At 40.8% G+C, this 21,363-nt stretch overlaps 1 protein-coding gene across 5 annotated transcripts in view; it reads right to left on the bottom strand.

The window, feature by feature from the left end:
• The window catches only part of TANC1 (tetratricopeptide repeat, ankyrin repeat and coiled-coil containing 1), a 218,550-nt gene that overhangs the window by 169,449 nt on the left and 27,738 nt on the right, over positions 1 to 21,363 (bottom strand). For 2 of the 5 annotated variants that reach the window (XM_081052234.1, XM_081052237.1), the window contains exon 2: positions 20,969 to 21,056. The exons of 2 other annotated variants lie outside the window; for them this stretch is intronic. The gene's annotated coding sequence lies outside the window, so the exon portion shown is untranslated. Of the gene's footprint in view, positions 1 to 2,779; positions 2,875 to 20,968; positions 21,057 to 21,363 lie in introns of those variants that run through there. One more of the 5 variants, XM_081052235.1, reaches the window with a different exon arrangement.

Raw genomic sequence — 21,363 nt, 5'->3', positions numbered from 1 at the left:
AGTCCATCTCCCGTGGGTATGCAGGGCTCTGCCTCACTGAGTAAGGCTCTACTAGAAAGTGAGGCCCAGAGGGCTGAGGCAGCGTGATGAGGCCACTCTGTCCCAATGGGCTGCATCTGAGAGTTCAGTTTGTGAGGAGCCTCCAGTCACCTTCCTTTCTGATGACAGAGTGGAAAACAATACCACAGAAACCCTAAAGCAAATAAAAGAAAGCTCCAGCTTTTGCTTTGTTTCATTTTGAATGCTGGTGCTTATAGAAAGCAGGCTTGAATGAAGGAGGAAAACAGGGAGGAGAACTCCCTATCTCCCTGTGGGATCCAGCTTGCATCTGAGACCTGAGTGGCCAAAGGCCATTATTTAAAAATACCTATTTCTATTTCAAATCTTGCGGTTTCCTTGAGACAGGTGTTCTGTTACATCTATCAACTACACGGAGGTCATTTTCGATCTTCACCACCCCCCAGAATCTCCTAGAGGGCTTTAAAAATTCTGATGCCCCGAAGAATTAAAATCTCTGGGGACAAGGCCCAAATGTTGGTACTTTTTAAAGCTGACCAGCTGATTCGAATGCATAGTCAGGACTGCAGACCACTACCCCTGACCTATTCCCAGGGTGTCTTCTTTCATCTGGAGGTGGATATTTATGCCTGAAAGGGGGGTGGGAGGCAAAAGACAAATGGAAGGGAGAAGAGCTGGAGGAATTTGAAGTGAGGAACAACTTGTCAGTGATGATCACTGGGTAGGTGCAGGGTGTAGAGGCACCATACCCTCTCCTGAGGGAAAAGACAGGCTTGGGGACAGCCTGGGTCTTTCCCTCAATAAGCCCTGAATGGTTCCTGTCATCGAGTTGGCAGGAGGTCACAATTCAAAGCTCATCTGTAAAGAACATTCCTATGTCAAATGTTTACAATGTGAGAAGTGATCTAATCCGATGGCTTTCACACATGAAGAAACTACTCAACTGTATTTACCACTATGATTTCTCCAGGTTCTTCTGATAGTATTAACCATATTTTCTTGCTCACTAAATCCGACAATGTACACACTCCCTATAGGATTTCTGCCTGGAGTTACAATGCCCAAAGAACAGAGCTTTCCGAGGTATAAAACCAGCTGGTTCATAGGAGGGCTGAACCCAAACTTGATTTCAATTAGCATCATGATGTTCTCAGACGTGATAGCCACTGGAAAAGAAAGAGAACCAGCAGACCTGGATGAAGGGTGAGGACTGCAAAAACACCATCTCCAGCTGAGGAGCTAATTCTGTTCTCACTTCCACCGTTCCTTCTCACTTCCACCGTTCCTTAATTCTTAGAGTGACCTGCTCTCTCTGCCTGTTCTGTAATAATGACAAAAATCAGGCTTGGATGCCTCTTTCCAATTTCTGTCTCTCACGGGGGAGTTAATCAGCTTTGCCTTATTCATCCTTTGTCATCTGTACCAGATTGACCCGGGCCATTCCTGGACACCAGTCACAACTAAATAAGAAGGGAATTGTAACATCTGGAGTAGAACCCAAGAGTCTGCATTTTAATCAACCACAAAGACACAACAGTTTGTGACTGAGTCAAAGCCCTCACAGATTCTGCCTTTAAAAGGGTTTATCAGACGTGCTGCTGTCTCTCCACAACCTCTGCCACTTCCTAACTGGGCTTTCATCCCCGCACCCTCCTCCTTAGTCTCCCAATGTGTCTGGTCTCTCCAATGTATACTGCGTGGCCACGCACTCAAATACCACTTGGATCCCAGCACTGCTAGCTCCACGTTCCTGACCCAAGTCCCTCTTCTCTGAACTCATACCCGATGCACAACTTCTCTACCGCATTTCAGCTGAGGGTTCAGGTCTGTTCGTTTTCTCTCCCAACTGAACATGAAGCTCCTTGAAGGCAGGGCCCACAGCATCCCGCTGGTCTTTCACAGGGCTCCATACATCTCGGGTTTCAAGAACAGTGAGTGGCTGACTGACAAACCAGGTTTTCTTTCATTCACCCTCTTCTCATTTTCTCTGAGAAAACTTTCATTCTCTCTTTTCCATAACAAAACTGGCAAGGATGGGAGAGATTTACATAGTAGTGGGGGAGAGGAGGAAGACTAAAGTCAGAAGCCAGCAACCTCAACTATCCGGTAAACACACAGAAACCAAGATTTATTTAGCCTTTCCAGCTGCCAAAATCTGAGACTAAATTCACAGTTCAGAAGAGAACTTTCCATCCTCTCCCATCTCTATCCAACACCTCTTTCCCAGGCCCCTCCCTGAGAGCTATTTTACCCCAACTTTAGATACAGTGCTAACAGGAGGGAAATATTTGTTTTCCCAGGTCACCATAAATTAAGAGGGTGGAGGGCAACTGCTAGATCAAGATACAATGACAGCCCAGAGAAGCTACGTATGACTGACAGGAGACAATTTATAAATCCCAAACAGTAGGTTACAGGCTGTTAGCCTTTAAATAGCGTTTCAATCCCCCGAAGTGTCCGAGGACACCAAAACAAAGCATTTCAAAACAGCACCATTAGTGGCTCTGAGATTACCCAGGGCACAAAGAAAACGTTATTACCCTTTCAGTGGCTCTCCAGCCACTACACCCGGCGGAGAAGATGCCCACATGTCCAAACCAACCTCAGTCCCTAAGACCCAATTCTCAAAAAAAGGAATGGGCACTGTATCCAACTGCAATGCCCTCATGCAGGGTCTCTGATCCCACTCCCCGCACAAGAACGCAGGATATGGTGAAGCCAAAAAGGAACACCCACGGAGCCATAGATAGGGGAGTCATACCTCTATATTCTCACTGCCGGCTGGGTTGGAGACGCAGAAAGCAGGAGCCACATGATCCGCAACCTGCCTTCCGCTTCTCTACCAACCGATCCCCCTTGCTAACTGAGCGCTTGGCAGCTCAGCCATGGCAGTTATATTATTGGCTAATGGCTAACTGGTTACAGCTGACGGCCAACTAGTCACAGCTGATGGCCATCAACTACCCGAGCCAGCACCTTTCCACGTGAGGCCGAGAGCCTGGAAACTGCTCTCTGGGGCTCTGTTCCCACAAATGTACTGTCTCTCTGTGGTCTCCAATAGCCCTGAACACAGGGACAGACTTTCAAAGGCAGGCAAACAACCCTCAGCACTGCCATTCTTACAAGACACCTCCATCTAGCTACTCTCAACTCGCCACAGACTGATCGCTTCCCATCGACCTTTTCTTGTGGTATTTGTGAGTAAAGTTCCTCATCAGATTAGAAACTGCCCTGAGCAGAGGGTCTGCATGTTTGTATGGACACCATGCCCCCACCTCCACATCTCGCAGCTAATGTCTGGGGACTCTTTGCCAGTTCAATCTGTCTGGAAGCCCTACAGGCAGATGACTGTAAGAAGGGAGGCATTTAAATGAGTGTTTTAAAACATCCCACACATTTCTATAACCTTTAAAGGTGCTGGTTTTCTTACTTTCTTATAGAGTAAAAAAAAAAGGGAGAACTAGGTGTAAATGTTAGATTCGGTGTTCAATGGGGCAAGCTTCGGTTTATCTTGGAATCTAATCTGTAAGGGACATAGAGCCAAGGAATAAATCCTGCCCCATTGTGTGTGGCTATCTGAACCACAAAGGTTAGGGTGAGTTTTTCCTTGATCTAAAGCAACCTAACCTCAAATAGCTTCAATCATTCATCTATTCAGAACAGATATTGGGTGGCTTCATATTCATGTCTGGTAACAGCATTCAAAAGTACTGATTTGCTTCGGGTTTAGTAAAGACAGTACCTTAATGGATTTAACTTGTAATTCTATAATATAAGTTTATGATTTACACTTGGTCCAAGAAATTCTTTTTTATCTAAACTGAGTTAAAAACTCAATTCACTTCCAGATTCCCAAAAGTAATTCTCAGTCCTGTTTTAAACTCATTTCTGAGCATGCCAGTTACACTCTAAAATCCATTTGTTTATAAACAGGCTACAATGACCCAACCAGGGTACTGAAAATCTCTCTAGATTAGGTCTAGGCTGCCCAGGGCTCCCAGGCCTAGCCTGCTGTTTTCAGCTTCTACAACCCTTCCTTCCCCACAGCTGAAGCCTCTTGACCCTCGCCCCCATCTTCCCCTCCCCAGCTCAATCCAGCGGAAATTTCTAGAATAGAGATTTAAACAGCTCGGGCTAAGTTGCTCTTGCTGCTTAACAGGCTCTGACCTTGCGTGTAATAACTCAGCTTCTTTCTCCTACATTCCACAAGCCTCACTCACCCTGTAACCCAGTCATGATAAGTGATCCCAAGCCCCTCTCTTGATCATGTGCAAGTACCTTGGGGGCAGAGGTGCTGCCTTATCTTGGAAGTCCTCCCACTGCAGGTCTACCCTGAACCCACATGGCCCCAGCAGGTCAGGGCACATGGGTACCCATGCCAGGCGAGTCTGATGCCCTGGGCCACCCCACCCCCTCATCTATCAGGCCACTAGCACTGAAGACATCTGTGCTTTTCTCCTGGCACACTGGACTTCTTCCCAGCTGCAAACGCCAGGTCTGCTGCCCCCACCACATGTCCCCCACCCCTGGGCGGGGGAGTTCCAGGCCCAAATTGGGCCTCACTAGGAAATGACTCAGATCACAAATAAGTCACAAGATTTGGATCCTACCCTATCGAAAATTAAAACCCCAGCAACAAAACATCAACCAAGCAAGAGAAAATAGGATACATCTTCCCTCTGAGAAACCCTCCTATTGACAGATTACGCTGAAGCCACAGCACCCTCGTTAGATGGCTCTAAGGTGAAACCAGGTGAGTATCAGAGAAATGACTACAACTGTGTCTTCCCTGGATGGAAGGAAATCAGAGGGCTTTTTATAAACCACTTCTAAGTTAAACCTATGGCTACTGAAATTACAAATATGAAAATAACCCAATAATTCTTCTTTCCTTGGAAATTATATCATCTTCTAAAACTCCTATTTAAAACAGCTAAATGTATATGTACATTTTTATCAATATCCTTTAAAATAATAGGACAATATTAAAAACCCTAGCTGGCTAAACTGTCTTCCACTTCAAAATGACATGAACAAACAGCAAACTTCATTTTCTGGTCAAAGCTTATTTTTCGCAATACCTATCATTTTCTACAGAATTCTAACATTTTCTGCTTTCTACCACTATTTTGTAGACATAATTTTCCCCCTTGGCTTTATATCTTTGTTTTCTGATCTTGTTAACAATCCTGAAAATTCCAACCTTGCAATTTTTTCAGTCCTGGGAAGGAATAACACACCGTCATTTAAAAACCAAAAGCAGTGTCAACACTTCCTCAACGACACAGCTGTTGTGAGTGACCAATGAATAAAAGTTTGGTTTTCTTTCCTTCTTTTTTTTTTTTTTTTTTTCAGAAAGTGATGACTATTCTCCAAACTAATTCTCAAAGCTACCGGACACATGGTCAAAAACAGTAAGGCATTAGTAAAGCAAGAAGTGCTACCTATGATAAAGCACAGCGAATATACATGAACGAAAGCAGCTGCCCAATGACTCGTGACAGAAGAGGACCCGCTCTGTATGCCATGAATTACATGGCACAAGAGTTTCATATTATAAACCTAAAAAACAAAAAACAAAAATAGGTATATGATCCTACTTTGGGGTATTTCTCCAAAAGAACTGAAATCAGGATCCCAAGAAGACATTTGCACTGCCATGTTCAGTGCAGCATTAGTCATAGCAGCCAAGATGTAGAAGTAACCTAAATGTCCATTGACAGATAAATGGATAAAGAAAATGTGGTTTATGCGTACAGTGGAATATTATTCAGCCTTCAAGAAAGGAGGAAATTCTGTCACATGCTACAACATGGATAAATCTTGAGGACCTCATGTGAAGTGAAACAAGCCAGTCACAGAAGGTCAAATACTGGATGATTCCAACTCAGATGAGGTATCTAAAGTAGTCCAACTTACAGAAGCAGAAAGTAAAATGGTGATTGCCCGGGGCTAAGGGAAGGGGGAAATGGGGAAATGTTTAATGGGTATAAAGTTTCAGTGACGCAAGAAGAAAAAGTCTAGACGTTTGCTTACAGTTAATAATACCGTACTGTACACTTAAAATCTCATGATATACATATATGTATATATATTATATCTCATGATATGTACATATATACACATATATGTGTGTGTGTGTATATATATATAATGACAATTTTTAAAAGGAGGGGGAAAAAGGAGGAAACAGGCTCAGGAATTCAGATTATGCTGGCTCCACAGTACCCATTCGATCTACTGCTTCATACTCCTTACAAGCAAGAGAATTATAAACGATATAGATTAGCATATAATTAAAGGCTAGAGTTCAGGGTAGCAGGAATGGAGAGGGGACAGGGAACCAAAGAAGGCTGAAGTAGTTGAGGAAACATCAAAATGGAGGGCCACCGAGGCCAATCCCGGAAGGCAGGTTGAGCCTGTAGAGACCACAACAAGCCTGGCACCTGAGTACAGAATAAACCAAGAAGGCATGCTAGGAAATAGCTTTCAAAGGCTGCAGTGGTAGTCTTGTATAGAATGAACTCCACACTTCCAATCATGAACTAAAAACCCTGACAGTTGAAAACTGAAGCAAACCCAAGGAGCTAGCTGGTCAGAGTACCCTAAACCATTTATAACCTAGCCCTCAGAGTCTGAGTGCTTTCCAAATCCTAGAAAAGGCCTTGCTATGATGATAGATAAGTAATATAAAAAGTTAAAAGGCACAGCCCTCCATCAGAACCAGTGTAAGTTAAAACGATCAGAAATAAGACCAGATAAATTGTATAACATTTCTAAAGAAAAAAAAATAAAAACATGGCATTAATGTCCTATTTATTCAACATCCCTGAAAACTTAGGTGTGCTAAATAAATGAATATTTTAGATCATGAAACTGTTCCCTTTAAGTATAAAACCTGTGTTAATAGGGGATACGGAGTGGTATTGGATGGGTATTAGGAAATTACCCTTATTTTATTGTGTGATAATGGCATGGAGGTGTGATGGGAATCTTTCCTTATCAGTTAGAGATGCACACTGAACTCTTTACAAGTGAACATACAATGTAGGATTAGTAAAAGAAGACTGGCAAAATGTTAGTATTTGTGAAGCTGGTTGATCTGTATATAGCTGTTCATTACATGCCTCACTACTCGTATGTTTTTGACAATTTCTATAATGACTTTTAAAAGCCCCAGGTTACCTATCACAGTAAAACTGTCTCTAACATTTACTACCCAGATTCCAGCCACCTTATTAGGTAGCTGGAATACACAGATCTCTCTACCTGGAATGTCCTTTTGTTCTACCTGGACAACTCCTATTTATTCCCCACCCCCCACTTTCCATCCAATTCTCTCCAAAGCAGAGGTCTCAACTTCTACTATATCCTATCCTGCTTCTACTATATCCTATTCATCTGTTATGTACCCCTTATTACATGGTCTTGTATTTGCATATGAAACCATCTGCCCTCGTGGTTTGTGAGTAAAAAAGGGACCCTAATTTGTTTATCATCATATGCCTAAGGGCCAGTACATAGCATGCACCAGATAAATATTTCTGGCATTTAACAAGACGTAACCCTGAGTCATCAGAAAAACCCAGTGATGCAAGGGATCTTGCCAACGGATCTTAGAAAGGTCTATCAGACTGCACAGCATGTGTTCTCCCCAAGCTGATGTCCTTACACAGCCAAACATACCGACTCCTCCAGCCTGCCTCCACTTCTCATTTCCAGATTGGCATTTCTTGTGGCGAGAACCCCTAAACACACATCAGTGTTCACAGTTCAAATGGCCTCCAGTTAAAAGAAAAGAGACCCTGGGCACACACTAAGGAAAAAGGTGCATACAACATAACACACATGAAATCACTGTTCTGGACTGTGCAGAGGATTTTTCTGCTTAATTCCAAAACTGTAACTGTGCTCAGGAAAACAAGATTGCCAGGTGATGCATAATTGTACCTGTGCAATACCTACATCTCCTGCCTGAGGAACAGACCACTAAGAGCACCAGCTGAGAAACGGGGCATTATGGCCACTCCCCTGTCAAGCGGTGTCACCCCAAGGGATTCACATCACTTCCCCTCCATTAGCCTTCACATCTTCAATGATCCAAGTAGGACTACCTCCCAAGGCTGGTGTAAGCAAATAAAAATAATATATATCCAGGGTTTTCAAACCTATTTTTAAGTAGTAGAACTTTGTCCCTGTACAGTTTCAAAATGATGAAAAAGATATTGATCGCTCTATTAATTTCTCTAGGAAAAATGTTCAGCTCTCTTCCTTTTTCAATTTTTTTTAAATGAGAGTTTACAACTCCCCTCTCCATTCCTCCTCAAACTTTGACTTATGGCCTGTATCACACATGCCAGCCTTTAATTATCACCACTCTGTGTTGCTTATCCTTCTCTTGCATGTAGACAATATGGTAAAGTAGGAAAAACAGGAACTCTGAAGTCACAGTCATCTGGATTATTGTGCTGGCTTGTCAGTTTCCCTCACATACTTTTTTTTTTAACTTTAGAGCAATCTTTTAAATGTGTGTGAGAGACATTAAATTTGAAAAAGTCATTTATCTTAAGTTCAGCAATTCTTTCAGTTTTAATTTTCAGCTGTATGCTGTTCAAGTTCCATAAAATTAAATTTACTATTTTATTTTAAATGTCTGCAGTAAATTGCTCAATGGTAAAATTGCTTTTCTGTGTTTAGAAGAAAAAAATATTGTACCAGAAGCATAGATTACTTTTGTCATTGGGAAAATAACTCTAAAAAAAAAAGCCTTAATAATTTTCCGTTGAATGAGAAAAAGGTCCAAACCTTGCCTTCCAACTTCAAACATGGATTTAAAAAGGAAAGGGGCAAAAAAGGAGGAACCAGGCTCAGGAATTCAGGTTATGCTGGCTGACACCTACCAAAGTATGGGCAAAGGGTCAAATATTAGATGAATGTGGTGATTACTATATCATTCAATATGTAAATTATCTATTTTAAGTTAAACATTTTCCTAACATTCTCATTTCTAGTATTATCTGAAAGATGATCAAATCTTTCAGTTTAGGGTCCTGTGCTAATGAGTAAGAATTTGAGTCTCTTTTCTTAGCTTCTTCTCATTCCAGACTCCAGGCATCTCACAAAGTACAACAGATGGTCCAAAACCATATCTGTACTAGCAAACCGTTTCAAATACTCTGGTATCCATAGCCCAGAAGCTGTATATATGACTGATAACACATTATTACATTTTAATGTAACAAGCCCTGTTTTTCCAACAGATGATGGAAAGGTAAAAGTAGAGGCACTACAGTGTTTAGAAAAAGACATGTAGATGGGAGGGCAGAAAAAAGGAGGCACTGGCTATAGTACACACAGATGTGTGTATCCAAGAGGGTTATGTCTATACCACTCGACAGATGTGTGTGTCCAAAGGGCTTGGGCTGTACCATGAAACAGATGTATGACCTTGGTCTAGTCTCATAAATTTGTTGGCCCTGACCCTTCATATGCAGTCAGCCAACTGGATTAGATGTGTTCAAGCCCTTCCAATTCTAAAATTCAGTCTAAATCCACATATTCTTAATTGATTGACTGAATTACAAGAAAGAAGGCACGTAAATTCCTGAACACAGTGGGTAGCATTCAGTAAGCATGTCATAAGTGCTGGCAGCTGTTATTACAATAAGAAGGTTCAGGTTCGTTATGTGTTATGTACAGCATATATTTGCATGTCTTTGGTGGAATTTTTCTAAAAGAAAACAAACAAACAAAACAAAAAAAACACACTTTAAAGTCCTATTTCAATCAGCATTGTTAAATCAAAGGAGCCCAAAATGAAACAATAAATTACGAAGCTCTACATGAAAGGACATAAGCTTCTCAAAATCGACTAGCTTTGTTTTGTTTTAAATTAGACTTTCAGTGAACCCTTGGCAGCAGGAGGGAAGAAATCATGAGTGCTGTAAAGACTCGCTCGCTCAGCACACATTTACTGAAAATTGCTATATGAAAGTTGCAGCTAGGGACACAAAGATCAGCAAGACCCTGCCTCTGGGTCCAAACAATGGCAAGTCATGAGTGACTCAGGGGTACAAACCAAACTGTGGAGGGGCCTGGATAAGTAAAATGTTATTCTGAAACCTCCAGAGCAAAGGTCTCAAACTATTGGGCCACAGATTCTCTGCCTGGCCCATTGGCTTTGTTTTTGTTTGTCATCAAGTTAGGTTGCCAACACTTAAAATCAAGAGTTCCAGGTTCTCCTGGAAATTTGCAAGTGCCAGCAGCGTTAAGCCTGCATTCCTGCTCAGCAACAACGTGCTGAGTAGCACCTAGCTAAGTAGCACCTCCATCTCCACTGCTCCTTTAATTAATTCCAACACTAGGGCTGAGGATGGGCTGCCATTTGCCATCAGCTCACTCCCTCGCTGGCTCTTAGGGTTAGGGTTAGTGTTAGGGGTTAGGGTTAGGATCGGATCCCTTTTTCTTTGCCGATTTCTCCTGCATACAACCAAGGAGCTGCCGAATTGCTCATGCTCTTGGAGCAGAGACCATTGAGGTGGAATTTCCACTCTGCCACATGCTAGCCATGGTTACCTTAGGAAAGTAGTTCATCTCTCAGTTTCCCATCTGCAAAACTGGGGTATTAATAGTATTTAGCTCACTGGGCAGATGTGAGAGGAAATGTGTTGTTACCTACAAAGTGCTTAGATCTGTGTCTGATACATAGCAACTGCTTTATAAATATTAGGTGTTACCACTTTCTGGTCCCTGAAGGTATATGCGTTTCGAACTTCTGTCCTAGAACTTTAATATTCTAAAGTAATCTACTAAAGTATTTTAGGATCACAAAGAACATGGCATATAGTGAGAGCTGTTCAGATACAACGAAAGAATTACCTGATCCACCAGACACAAAGGACAAATATGATTTCACCTGTGTTAGGTACCTAAAAGAGGCAAAGTCACAAAACAGAACGTAGGACAGAGGTTAGAGAGGCGGGGGAAGAGAAGAATGGGGAGTAATTGTATGATGACTGGAGAGTTTCTCCTGGGAGTGATGAAAAAGTTCTGGAGATGGATGGCAGTGATGACCAAACAACAACTTGAATGTACTTAATTCCACTGAACTAAACACTTAAAAATGGTTAAGATGGAAATTCTGTTATGTATATTTTATTTTACTTTATGAATGTTTGCATGCATGCCTATTGTTTTTCGTTTTCTAATTAAATGTATTGGAGTGACATTGGTAATAACATTATATAAGTTTCAGGTGTACCTCTGTATAATATGACATCTGTATTTGTTATATATATTTTAGCACAATTTTTTTAAATGACGTACTAGAACCAGTATAATTTGCTTTGTTACTGTGTGCTAGAATTAAGTTGTTAATGATGGCAAAGACCCCAACTGCACTCTAAGTTCATGTTCCCAAAAGCCAAATACATATTGCATTTCCCGTAATAGTTTAGGAAGAACAGTATTAACTATTTTAACAGCTGTGCAGCACAACAGTGGCCTTTCTTCTTAATCTGGACACCTCGTGGGAATGCATCTGTAGCAAATATAGTACCAAGCTGGTGGAGTACACTTTTAATACCTGCTTATAGCAGTCGGGCTGTTCTTCCTTCATTATAAAAGGCTCCACATAGACACCTCATTCTCTCTTTTCCCTCACAAATATACCAAATGGGAGGCTTCCTGCCAAGCACTATGTAACTGGCTGCTTTTGAATTGTGGGATGCTGGGCAACAATGACAAGAGGTTTTGATTTCCACACCTGTTCTATAATGGCATTCAAGACACACATACACACTGAGTCCTGCCCAGCTATAAATCAATACCCACAAGAGAATGTCCCAAACCATTTCAATCAGGGTCTTATTTTTAAATTTCTACATACTGTCGCTTTCTTTGGTGTCTTTCCTTCATTAAAAAAAAGTATATAAAATATAAGCAAATGTAAAACTATTTTGAAAACAGCATTTAACCTCAGAAGTGTACACACACACACAAACACACACAGGGTATATCCAGTATGTATTTCCAGTCTTCCAACTCAGAACCACTGCAAATATTTCTTTCCTAACATTTATAGGACCAATGAGTTTATAATCTTGAGTCAGGCAAACAACACCTATCTCTCTCTGAGAAGAAGCTGCAACACACTTGGAGATTTCTTAAATAAACTGATGCCTTTTTGGCACAAACATTGTTTGGCAAGAAAGATTCCTTTAAATATTACTGAGAACTCAAAATGATAGGATATAGTAATATATTTTATCTTTTAAATATTACATTCTGAATACCAACCCAAACTTAGGGTGGGGGAACTACCTGGTACCTTGATTTCCACTGCTGCCAGATAATTAAGAGACCAACTACAAGTGGCTGTATGTCCTATATTTAAACTAAAACACTGATGATCATTTCCCCCTGCTAAGACAAAAAAATGTAGCCCAAAAAGACTAAAAGGGAAAAGATCATAGGCAAAGTAAACAGTTTATCTCTCTTTAAAACCAATGCGTACATCAAATGACAAGTATTTTTATACTCCAGGGATCAAAGGAGGAGAAGATAAATGTTTTTAAAACCCGCTAAAAAAAACAGCCTCAAGAAAAACTATCATCATCTAAGAAATGGCTTCAGTATAAACGAGCATGGCAGGAAACTGCAAGGAGAAGAATTGGTATTTCTGTGAGTAGAAGGTTTGGCCTTTCCTGCCCAAGCTGCATATGAACTAAGCAACAAATACTAAACAGGGCTGTGAAAGTTATTGAATTACTTTAGAGACAAAAAGAGAGTGCAAGCCCAGGCCCGCTGCTGTAATGGGCTGAATTGTGTCCCCCGAAAAAGTCATGTTCAAATCCTAACCCAGCTTCTCAGAATGGGACCTGATTTCGACACAGCGTCTTACAGATGTAATCAAGTGACAATAAGATCATTAGGGTGGGCCCTAATATAATACGACTGGTGTCCTTATAAAAATGGGAAATTTGGACACAGAGACAGACGCACATAGAGGGAAGATGATGTGAAGAGACAGAGGGAGAAGACAGGCATCTACAAGCCAAGGAGGGAGGCCTGGAACACATCCTTCCCTCACAGCCCTCCTGAAGGACCCAGCCCTGCTGACACCTTGACCTTGGACTTCCAACCTCCAGAACTGTGAGACAATACATTTCTGTTGTGCAAACCACCCAGTCTGGGGTATTTTGTTATGGCAGCCTTAGCAGACGAATACGGCTATTTACCAACCATGTGGCCTCAGACTCAACACAACCCAGTGCTCTAGGGCCTCTCACATCAAGTGGATGTGAGACAATACCCACACAAGTATCCACATTGATAAACAACTATGTAGCTGGTCAGCACTGTGTTGGGCACACTAGGTGACAGAAGAAATCTAAAACTCTCTCTGTCCTCTTCTGCAAAGATCTTACCACCTAACTAGCACAGAGAATGTATAATGCATTGCAAATTGACCACACTGCTATAAATCAGAGCCAAGAATGTATTAAAAAAAAAAAAACCCAAATTCTTTACTTATCAGCCAACAAGCAAAACAGCATAGCCAAAGTTTAAGACAGGACTTTTTTTCCCAGGACAAATAACAAGTACATTATTAATACTCCCACGTTCTGTGAAGTTCGGGTACATCAGGATGTGTTATCCTCTGTGTCTCACCCCCTTGGGACATAATTTTACTGCAGGAATGTGACGTAACTGCCCTGCTTTATCCACCAAACAGAATACAATATGCCTTCAATACGTCAGCCCGTTTCATCTCCCTAAATACATAATTGATTTTCAACATTTTATGCTCCAGTTACTGCCTAAAAGCAGACTGGGACATGTTCACATTTAAATGCTCCTTTTAAAATATGAAAGAAGTGATCTGAACAAGTAAGGAACAAACATCTTCAATTTTTCTTGAAGAGTCATTTGCTTACCACCTTCTCCAGTTTCTGTCACTCACGTGTATACTCATCATGTATCAGAAAGGATACAGAGTGTACGCAATCTAGCTGAAACACAGTGCCATATACATGACGAGAAAGAACCAACAAGAAGAAAAGAAGGAATTGCCTTTATTTAGAACACTGAAAGAGTAGCTACTTACATTCCCAATAGAAACAGAATTAGAACCAATGTCAAACAAAAATTAAAAGCTTAAATTTCCCTTAAAAAAAAAAAGTAGAGCTATATATTTAGGTCATTTTATTTTTAACCACAGCCTTCTAAATGACCTGAATATCCCAACTTCTACTCTAAATGACAAGTTTTGTAATTCCTATGAATAACTTAGTTGGGCAAATTTGTTGAATAAAAATGTTACTTTAGAAAATGACAAGCCAGTTGCCCACAATAATTTTCAGTCTGAATATCTTCCATTACTCTTAGGAAAACATAGCGTGAGGAGAGAGACCAACTTTAAAACTGGGTCTCCTACACAGCAGAGGCTTCAGCAGCCATATGGAAAGGAACTGCTTTTGTTTACCTGAAGTTTTCGATCTATTTACTGTCTCTCAAAAAAATCTAGAAGACCAAGTTATTTTAAAGTTCCAAAGGCATGTGTTTGAATTCAGTTTCTGAAAGACGTTGCTAGAAGCACAATCAATTACAGTGACTTTCTTAGAACATGGAGTGAATAATATATTCCAGAATATTTTACTTTGACTTCTACTAAAATGGAAACAACAGCCACGTTGCCTCAGCAAAAACACTATGGTTAGAGGATTTTTTGTTTTGTTTTATTTTGAAATCCAACTTCACTTTTATAAAAGCCAGTCTTTCAAGTGGAAGAAAACAATTTATCTAGAATGTTGTAGGCCTTGAGAAACAGAAGAGCATTTGCTATTGGTAGGGAGCAAAGGGTGGGGGGTCTGCCTGGTTCCTGTGTCCTTTTGTGTGGAGACCAGGCCTCTGGTTTACCATCTGGGCCTCTCTCCTGCCCCTCACTCACCCCTTTCTAGAAGCCCTAATGACTTATCTAATCCTTGAAGCTTGGGAACAGAAACTAAGGACAGGGAACCAGTTACTCTCTTGGTGCCAAGCTACCTTCTGGACACACACATTTCGGTCTTCTCAAACATTCTGGCTATATGGGAGCAGGCCTCCATGTGGGGAAGCCTTAACCGTCCAGCACCGCCTGTAAGCAGCCAGGCAAGACTGACTATTGTAGAATTCAGTACTAGGAAGCCCACTGTTGATGCATATTTAAGTCATATTCTCCAACATTAGTTCTGTCAGTAAAAAAATGTTGCAATCTGAATTCCTGACGTCTTCTTTCTCCTGTTTCTATCAGACCCAGTTCAGAACTCAGACGGACAGGAAAACCGGGGTGTCATTTACTGCCCCCTAATTCTAATAATATCAAAAATGAGTTTTTCCTCTTCCAGGGTAGAATTTGATACCTTTCTATCTTCGAAAATGTTATTTTGCTTCTAAGTAACCTGTGAGGAAACAGAACAATTCTAACACCCAAAACACTGACTTGTTTTCATTTCATTCAAAACATAAATGAATCACTGTTACTATTATTCTGACCATTTGTCGTCACATGTTCAGCTCAACCACTTACTAGTAGTAGCTGAGTGCATGTATCAGTGCTACTCACTGTCATTTGTAAAATGGGAATCGTGATATCCCTACCTCCCGGGTCTGACTTATAGAGTGAATGCAATAATGAGGATTAAATGAGCTGTAGCACATAATGTACCTGGAACATACACTGTAGATAGTGTTAAATAAATGTCACCTCCCACTTTCATCTATTCAGAATGGAGATACTCATTTAGAACCAGAAGAGCCTTTAGGACATTATTCCAATAAACCTTTCTTTTACCTTTAGATGAGGAAATGGAGACCCAGTGTGAACAAGTGATCGCCAAAAGTCCCTCAGACAAAAATGTTGAATGCTTTCATTCATTTCTATAAACACACAGTTCTAAATATCGTTTCCTTCCCACATCCTTGAAACAGAATTGGCAGATTATAATCTGTCCACTAGAGCCATGTGTTAGTATTAACTCTTTCCTTATGATACCATCAATAGTGAGCAGGGTTCACGGGCCCCCCTTTCATAGACCAGGCCTTCCATTGACGCTCCCATGGCTTCTCATTCAAAGGGTGAGGAAGGGCACAGTTGCATTCCCGTAATGAGTAATGTTTCTGGAATCAGTATAACTTTTCCTTGAGTCACTCTTTCAGTGAGGTCACTTTTCTCAAGGACTCCCAGCAACCCCAAATCCTTATTTTATCAGTTTCTAATTCTATCTCTGTTGCTTCTAAGTATTTGCCAACTATCACAGTTTCTCAGATCCCCCATCTAAGCCACAAACACATCAACCATCTATTTATGAGAGTGACTAAGCCTCTTTTATGGAAAATTAAGGACAGAAATATTTACTACTAGTGTTCTCTGAATGATATGATATCTATCATGTAAGAAAACTTCTCCAGAGCTGAATGCTGCCACAGACGAGGACCTCATTGATCCCATCCTCCAAGGAAGTTCCTAAGGAAATGGAAGGTACCAACCAAGGGTCCATATTTGCTATTTCCTCTGGTTCTTTAATAATTGGCCCACCTATTTTTAGAAGAGACCTTTTCCCTCTCCTGTTGTGAAATGCTCTGCAGAAAACACTGCAATAGCACGTAAGTACTTTATTTGTGGATAATCAATAAAATGCCATTGCTGTTGAAATGCTATCAAATTCCACTTTCCGTTCAGTACTAAGTACATAGATTTGTGCAATCTCAAATGGAAACAAAACTTTGGGCAATCTATCATTGATTTCTCCAGTCTGCTTCTGGTTCTTCCAGAAGCAATAATTTGAATTCTAAATCTGTCTGAGATTCCCAATCTATCACAGTAGTTATACTCAATCCCAGAGATAGAAGACTGTAGATGATCAGTCTACCTCAACCATCACCCCAAATTCATTCGTATTCATTACCACCTGTTGGTCTGGGGTGGGCAGTGATGTTTCTAGGCTGATGACTTCTACCTTGGAATGCTACTACAGGACTCTCTGCAGGTGTGCCAACAGTAGTGTGTTAACTTGACAATCTCCCTTCATGTGATCTTTTAAATCCAGAAACAGGAAAAGTATTTCACAATCTTAGAAAACATTACTCTGTGAGGAAACTAAGATTAATTTACTACCAAATATTCCACAACAGCAATAATAAGTGCCCCAAACTCTGTTCCTGCCTTTCAGAGACTTCAGAAGCCTACACCTTCATCTCTCCTGGAGGCTGCGATCAGAGTCGCCTCTTCACTATCCCTCTATCCACCCACAGCTCTTGTCACGGTCAATTCCAGTGATTTCATCTGATTTCCACTTTTCACGTCCAAATAATTAATTTGACTTTCTTACTACTCCATTCAGTTCTATTTCTTTCAAACAGTTGAAATGCCTTTCAAACTTAAAAGCAATATTGCATACCTTGTATGTGAACTATATTTTTCCTCTATTTCAGCATGTCCAGAATAATCAGTTATGAGGAAGTGATCAGACCATTCTAACAGGGACACTTTAATCTGTAGGAGTGTGATTTGGTGACCATCTCACCAACATTTTCAAGCAGATGGTCAGGGATAGCTTTTTAATTTACTCCCCAAAACATCCTACACTCAATCTGCCTGACAGTTTACCTCTGTCAATTTCTCATCCACATACCATTCTAAGAACTAGCAAACCCTGCTCCAAAAAACGCTATGTGCTTTCTCTTCTAGATTACTTTCAGTCTTTGTAAATCAGATCACAAGAAGAGAGTGGAGGTGATCTCCTGGATATAGAAAGAAAATATTAGAAGGTCTGATCATGTTTATTCGTCTCATTTTTTAATTTCTATTTTTGTGTATTTTATAATGCAAATAGCTTATTAGTAAACAAGTATGTGATTATAATTCATAAATGTACAAATACTGCAGGTATGACCAAAAAGTATTTTATTGATAGGATTGGTATGTCAAAAATGTTTAGATTACTGAGCTAAACAATAGCACTTTCTTGTAACACACTTTCTTGGTCTTCTATGGACAATTCCTGCTAAAATGATAGGTTCTAGTTGTTTGGCTAATAAAATATTTTGTATTCATGCACTGTTTAGATAATAACATAACATCCTTATTACTAAAATGAGACCTCCCACTTGGCTTTCTTATTATATCTCTGAATTATATTTTCTTATTCAGGTCTATCTTTGAAGACAATCTCCATAGTTTAAAAAAATGTTTTTGTCTTTACTTCAAAATTAAAACCAAGTAAAAATCAAACATCCTTTTAAAAACAGATGACACTCAAGGCAACTTTTCAAACACATAATATAGCACTTACAAAGTACCGGCACTATTCTGTTTCTCATTTATTCCTCATAACATTATAATCATAAAATCATTATATCATAATATTGATCAAAATCATTATATCATAATATTCAATATATGTTTGATCAATATATATTGATCAAAATCATATCATAATATTCATTTTTAATAAAATTACTTATAAAATTAATATCTTTAATGGAGAAATCTACTTTAGCAAAATTCAAGAAACTTCTAAAGCCATAGCATATCATATGTTCAATGAAGAGGTACTGACGACATTATTCTCTGTGCTTTACATTCTCCTCATCTCCCTACTGTCAAGGAATCTCAGTTATTAATGGTGTGGCATTGGGCAGGCAATTGAACCTCTCTGTAGCTCACAATCCTTATCTGCAATCAGTTCATTATTGGAGCACCTACTCAATGCCAGGCACTGCTCTTGGCTGGAAGAGATAGCGGTGACTGAAAGACAAGATCCTGTCCTCAAGGAGCCTATTAGATAACACCAGAAAGACAGTTGGCCCAAAAGATAGCCACTCATTCTAATGTTAGCCATTATTATTTCCCCAAACTAAGGGCTACCTTAGTTATCATTATCTTAGTCCTATTTTCGCTTCAAGGTAAATTCCATTTGCCTTATTCTACCTAGCCCTCAAATGTTTCTTAACCAGAGAAAAAGGGCAGAGAAGAAGACAGTTAAATGATTCATCGGAATTTGGCACCAGCAAGTATATAGACTCTCTACCTTTCCTTGAACAGAGCTGTTGTAAAGCTCTATAGAGCCAGCCAGCTACTGGGGGTAAAACATAGCACAGCCAGGAACAAGGTCCCGACTTTTGGTGGATAGCATCCTGCTGCACTCCCCGAGTCCTCCCAGGACCGACTTTTTGATGATGCTGATGAAGGTCCATTTACACCTGGAGGTTACAGCTGAGGTGCGGCTGCGCATCTGACAGCTGCAAAATTTAACTGCATTAATCCCTAATGATGCTGGTGCCCAGGCTGTCCTTCCACGAGGACATCTCTTTATTTATTCAAAATTATTATATAATCACAATCACAGGCCACGGTCACCACTGTTACACAGAAAGCATTGCTCGAGCAGCCTGCCTTTCACTACAGAATCTAAAACTACCAACAGGAGAATAAAAGAATTGTGCTGAATCCAAAGGCAACACGTGAAGTAAAATAATAACAGGATTCCCCAAGAGAGCACTTCCCTTATAAACAGCTTAGCTCACTTCACAAACACCCCACTAAATCCAAATATCTGAGACAGGCCCTCATCTCCCGCCGGGAGTCAAAAGTGCCATTGGCCAACACTGAAGACAGGAAACACCTTAGGAGTTTTAGGTCACAACCTCAAAAACTTCGGGAGGAGCCAGGTCAAATCTATTTCCTCATACGTATATATATTTTATAGCATTCTGCTAAAAAGAAAGAAAGCCTGCAGCAAAATGTTTGCAGTTTGCTGATGGGCTACAAAGGCAGATTGCTGGTAGCATTAGAAAAACAGTTCCTCTTGCTCACAGCCACCTCCTCCCCATATTCACGCACCTAACTCCAGTATCAGGCTTCGGACTGCAGACTTAATGAGCAGCCGGAAGGAAGGCAGTTCAGGTGGAAGATGATAAAGGGAGTACAGGCTACGCCCCTTCTCTGCACTGTCCATACTTCCAGCCCTTCCTCCCACTGCGGGTCCCAATATGGGAAGAATCTTCTACTGACACGACTGTCTGAAGATGGCAGATACCCCCCACATTGGGCCCTTATGCTTCTCTGGAGCCCCCAACCCCCTTCTGAGCCCTTGACTCCCCAGGTCAGTGTTACTTGGACTTTCCACCAGTTCCATCACAGCTCATGCCCAATCTGGACACAACAGGACTGTCCTTGCATGTGACATCTCATCCCTGTGGCCCAGCTGCTCACCCATCCTCCACCCTCCTCTTCTCATCCAGCACTTTGCCTCTTCGGTCCTCCCTGTACCAACAAACCACTCCCTCTCCCTCTTCACCACAGCCTCAGGAAACTTCTTTCCATTTAAATTCCCTAGGGATTCCTGGTAAAGGCTTTGGAGTCGAGAGGTTCTGGTGAAGCCCAGTCTTCACCATTTTCTGGATGCATTACCTTCGGCAAATTGCCAAATCTCTTCAAACCTGAGATTCCTCATCAGTACAACAGGGTTTACCTGACTCTAAAAGGGAGCATTAGATGAAAAATACACATAAAGTATTTAGCAAAATCCCCACCATATATTCATATACTTAATGTGTCCATTTTTTACCAGGAAAAATTTTCGTAAATGGTAGCAACTATCATTTTCCCCTTCCATCCCCGTTTTATTTTTTATTGTGGTACAATACAAACAACATTAAATTTACCATTTTAGCCATTTTTAAGTGTACACTTCAGTGGTATTAAGTATATTCACATTGTTGTACAACCATCACCACCATCTAGCTCTAGAACTTTCCCAAATCCATTAAACACTAATTTCCCATTCTCTCTAGCCCCCTTTGACAGGGCCTCTTTCCACTGGGAGGTGTTGGCTGAGCCCACTTCTCTTCCAACCTCATGTAAAAATTCATCCTTCTTTGAGATTTAAAATTCTCAGTTGTCACCTACCTATTTTTGGTAACTTCTCCTCACTCACCAATAATAAAAGTGGGAAGGGACTTAATTCACAATTTTCTCTTCAGCCAAAGGTCAGCTCCTAAAGAAACAAGAGCATAGGTGTGAGGGACGGGGTGGGAGGCGGGGCTTGGACACCCCAAATTAGAATGCCATCATTTAGGAACAAAGTGAGCAGCTACTTAACCTCTCTGAAGGCTATTTCCTCACCTATAAATGGGGATGATAATAAGAGTACTATGCACAGAATTGCTGTAGAATTAACAGTTCAAGGCCCTTAGAGCAGTGCCTGGCACACAGCCATTGTTAAGTGACCACAGTTTCTATCACTATTACTGCTCTTGAGCCTCTAATCCTTGACTCCTGACTGGGTAGCCATTCCCAGGGCT

This window comes from Rhinolophus hipposideros, assembly GCF_964194185.1.
Source record: "Rhinolophus hipposideros genome assembly, chromosome: 6".
NCBI lineage: Eukaryota > Metazoa > Chordata > Mammalia > Chiroptera > Rhinolophidae > Rhinolophus > Rhinolophus hipposideros.
Note: the sequence above shows the minus strand (reverse complement) of the source record. Positions and strands in the feature narration are given on the sequence as shown.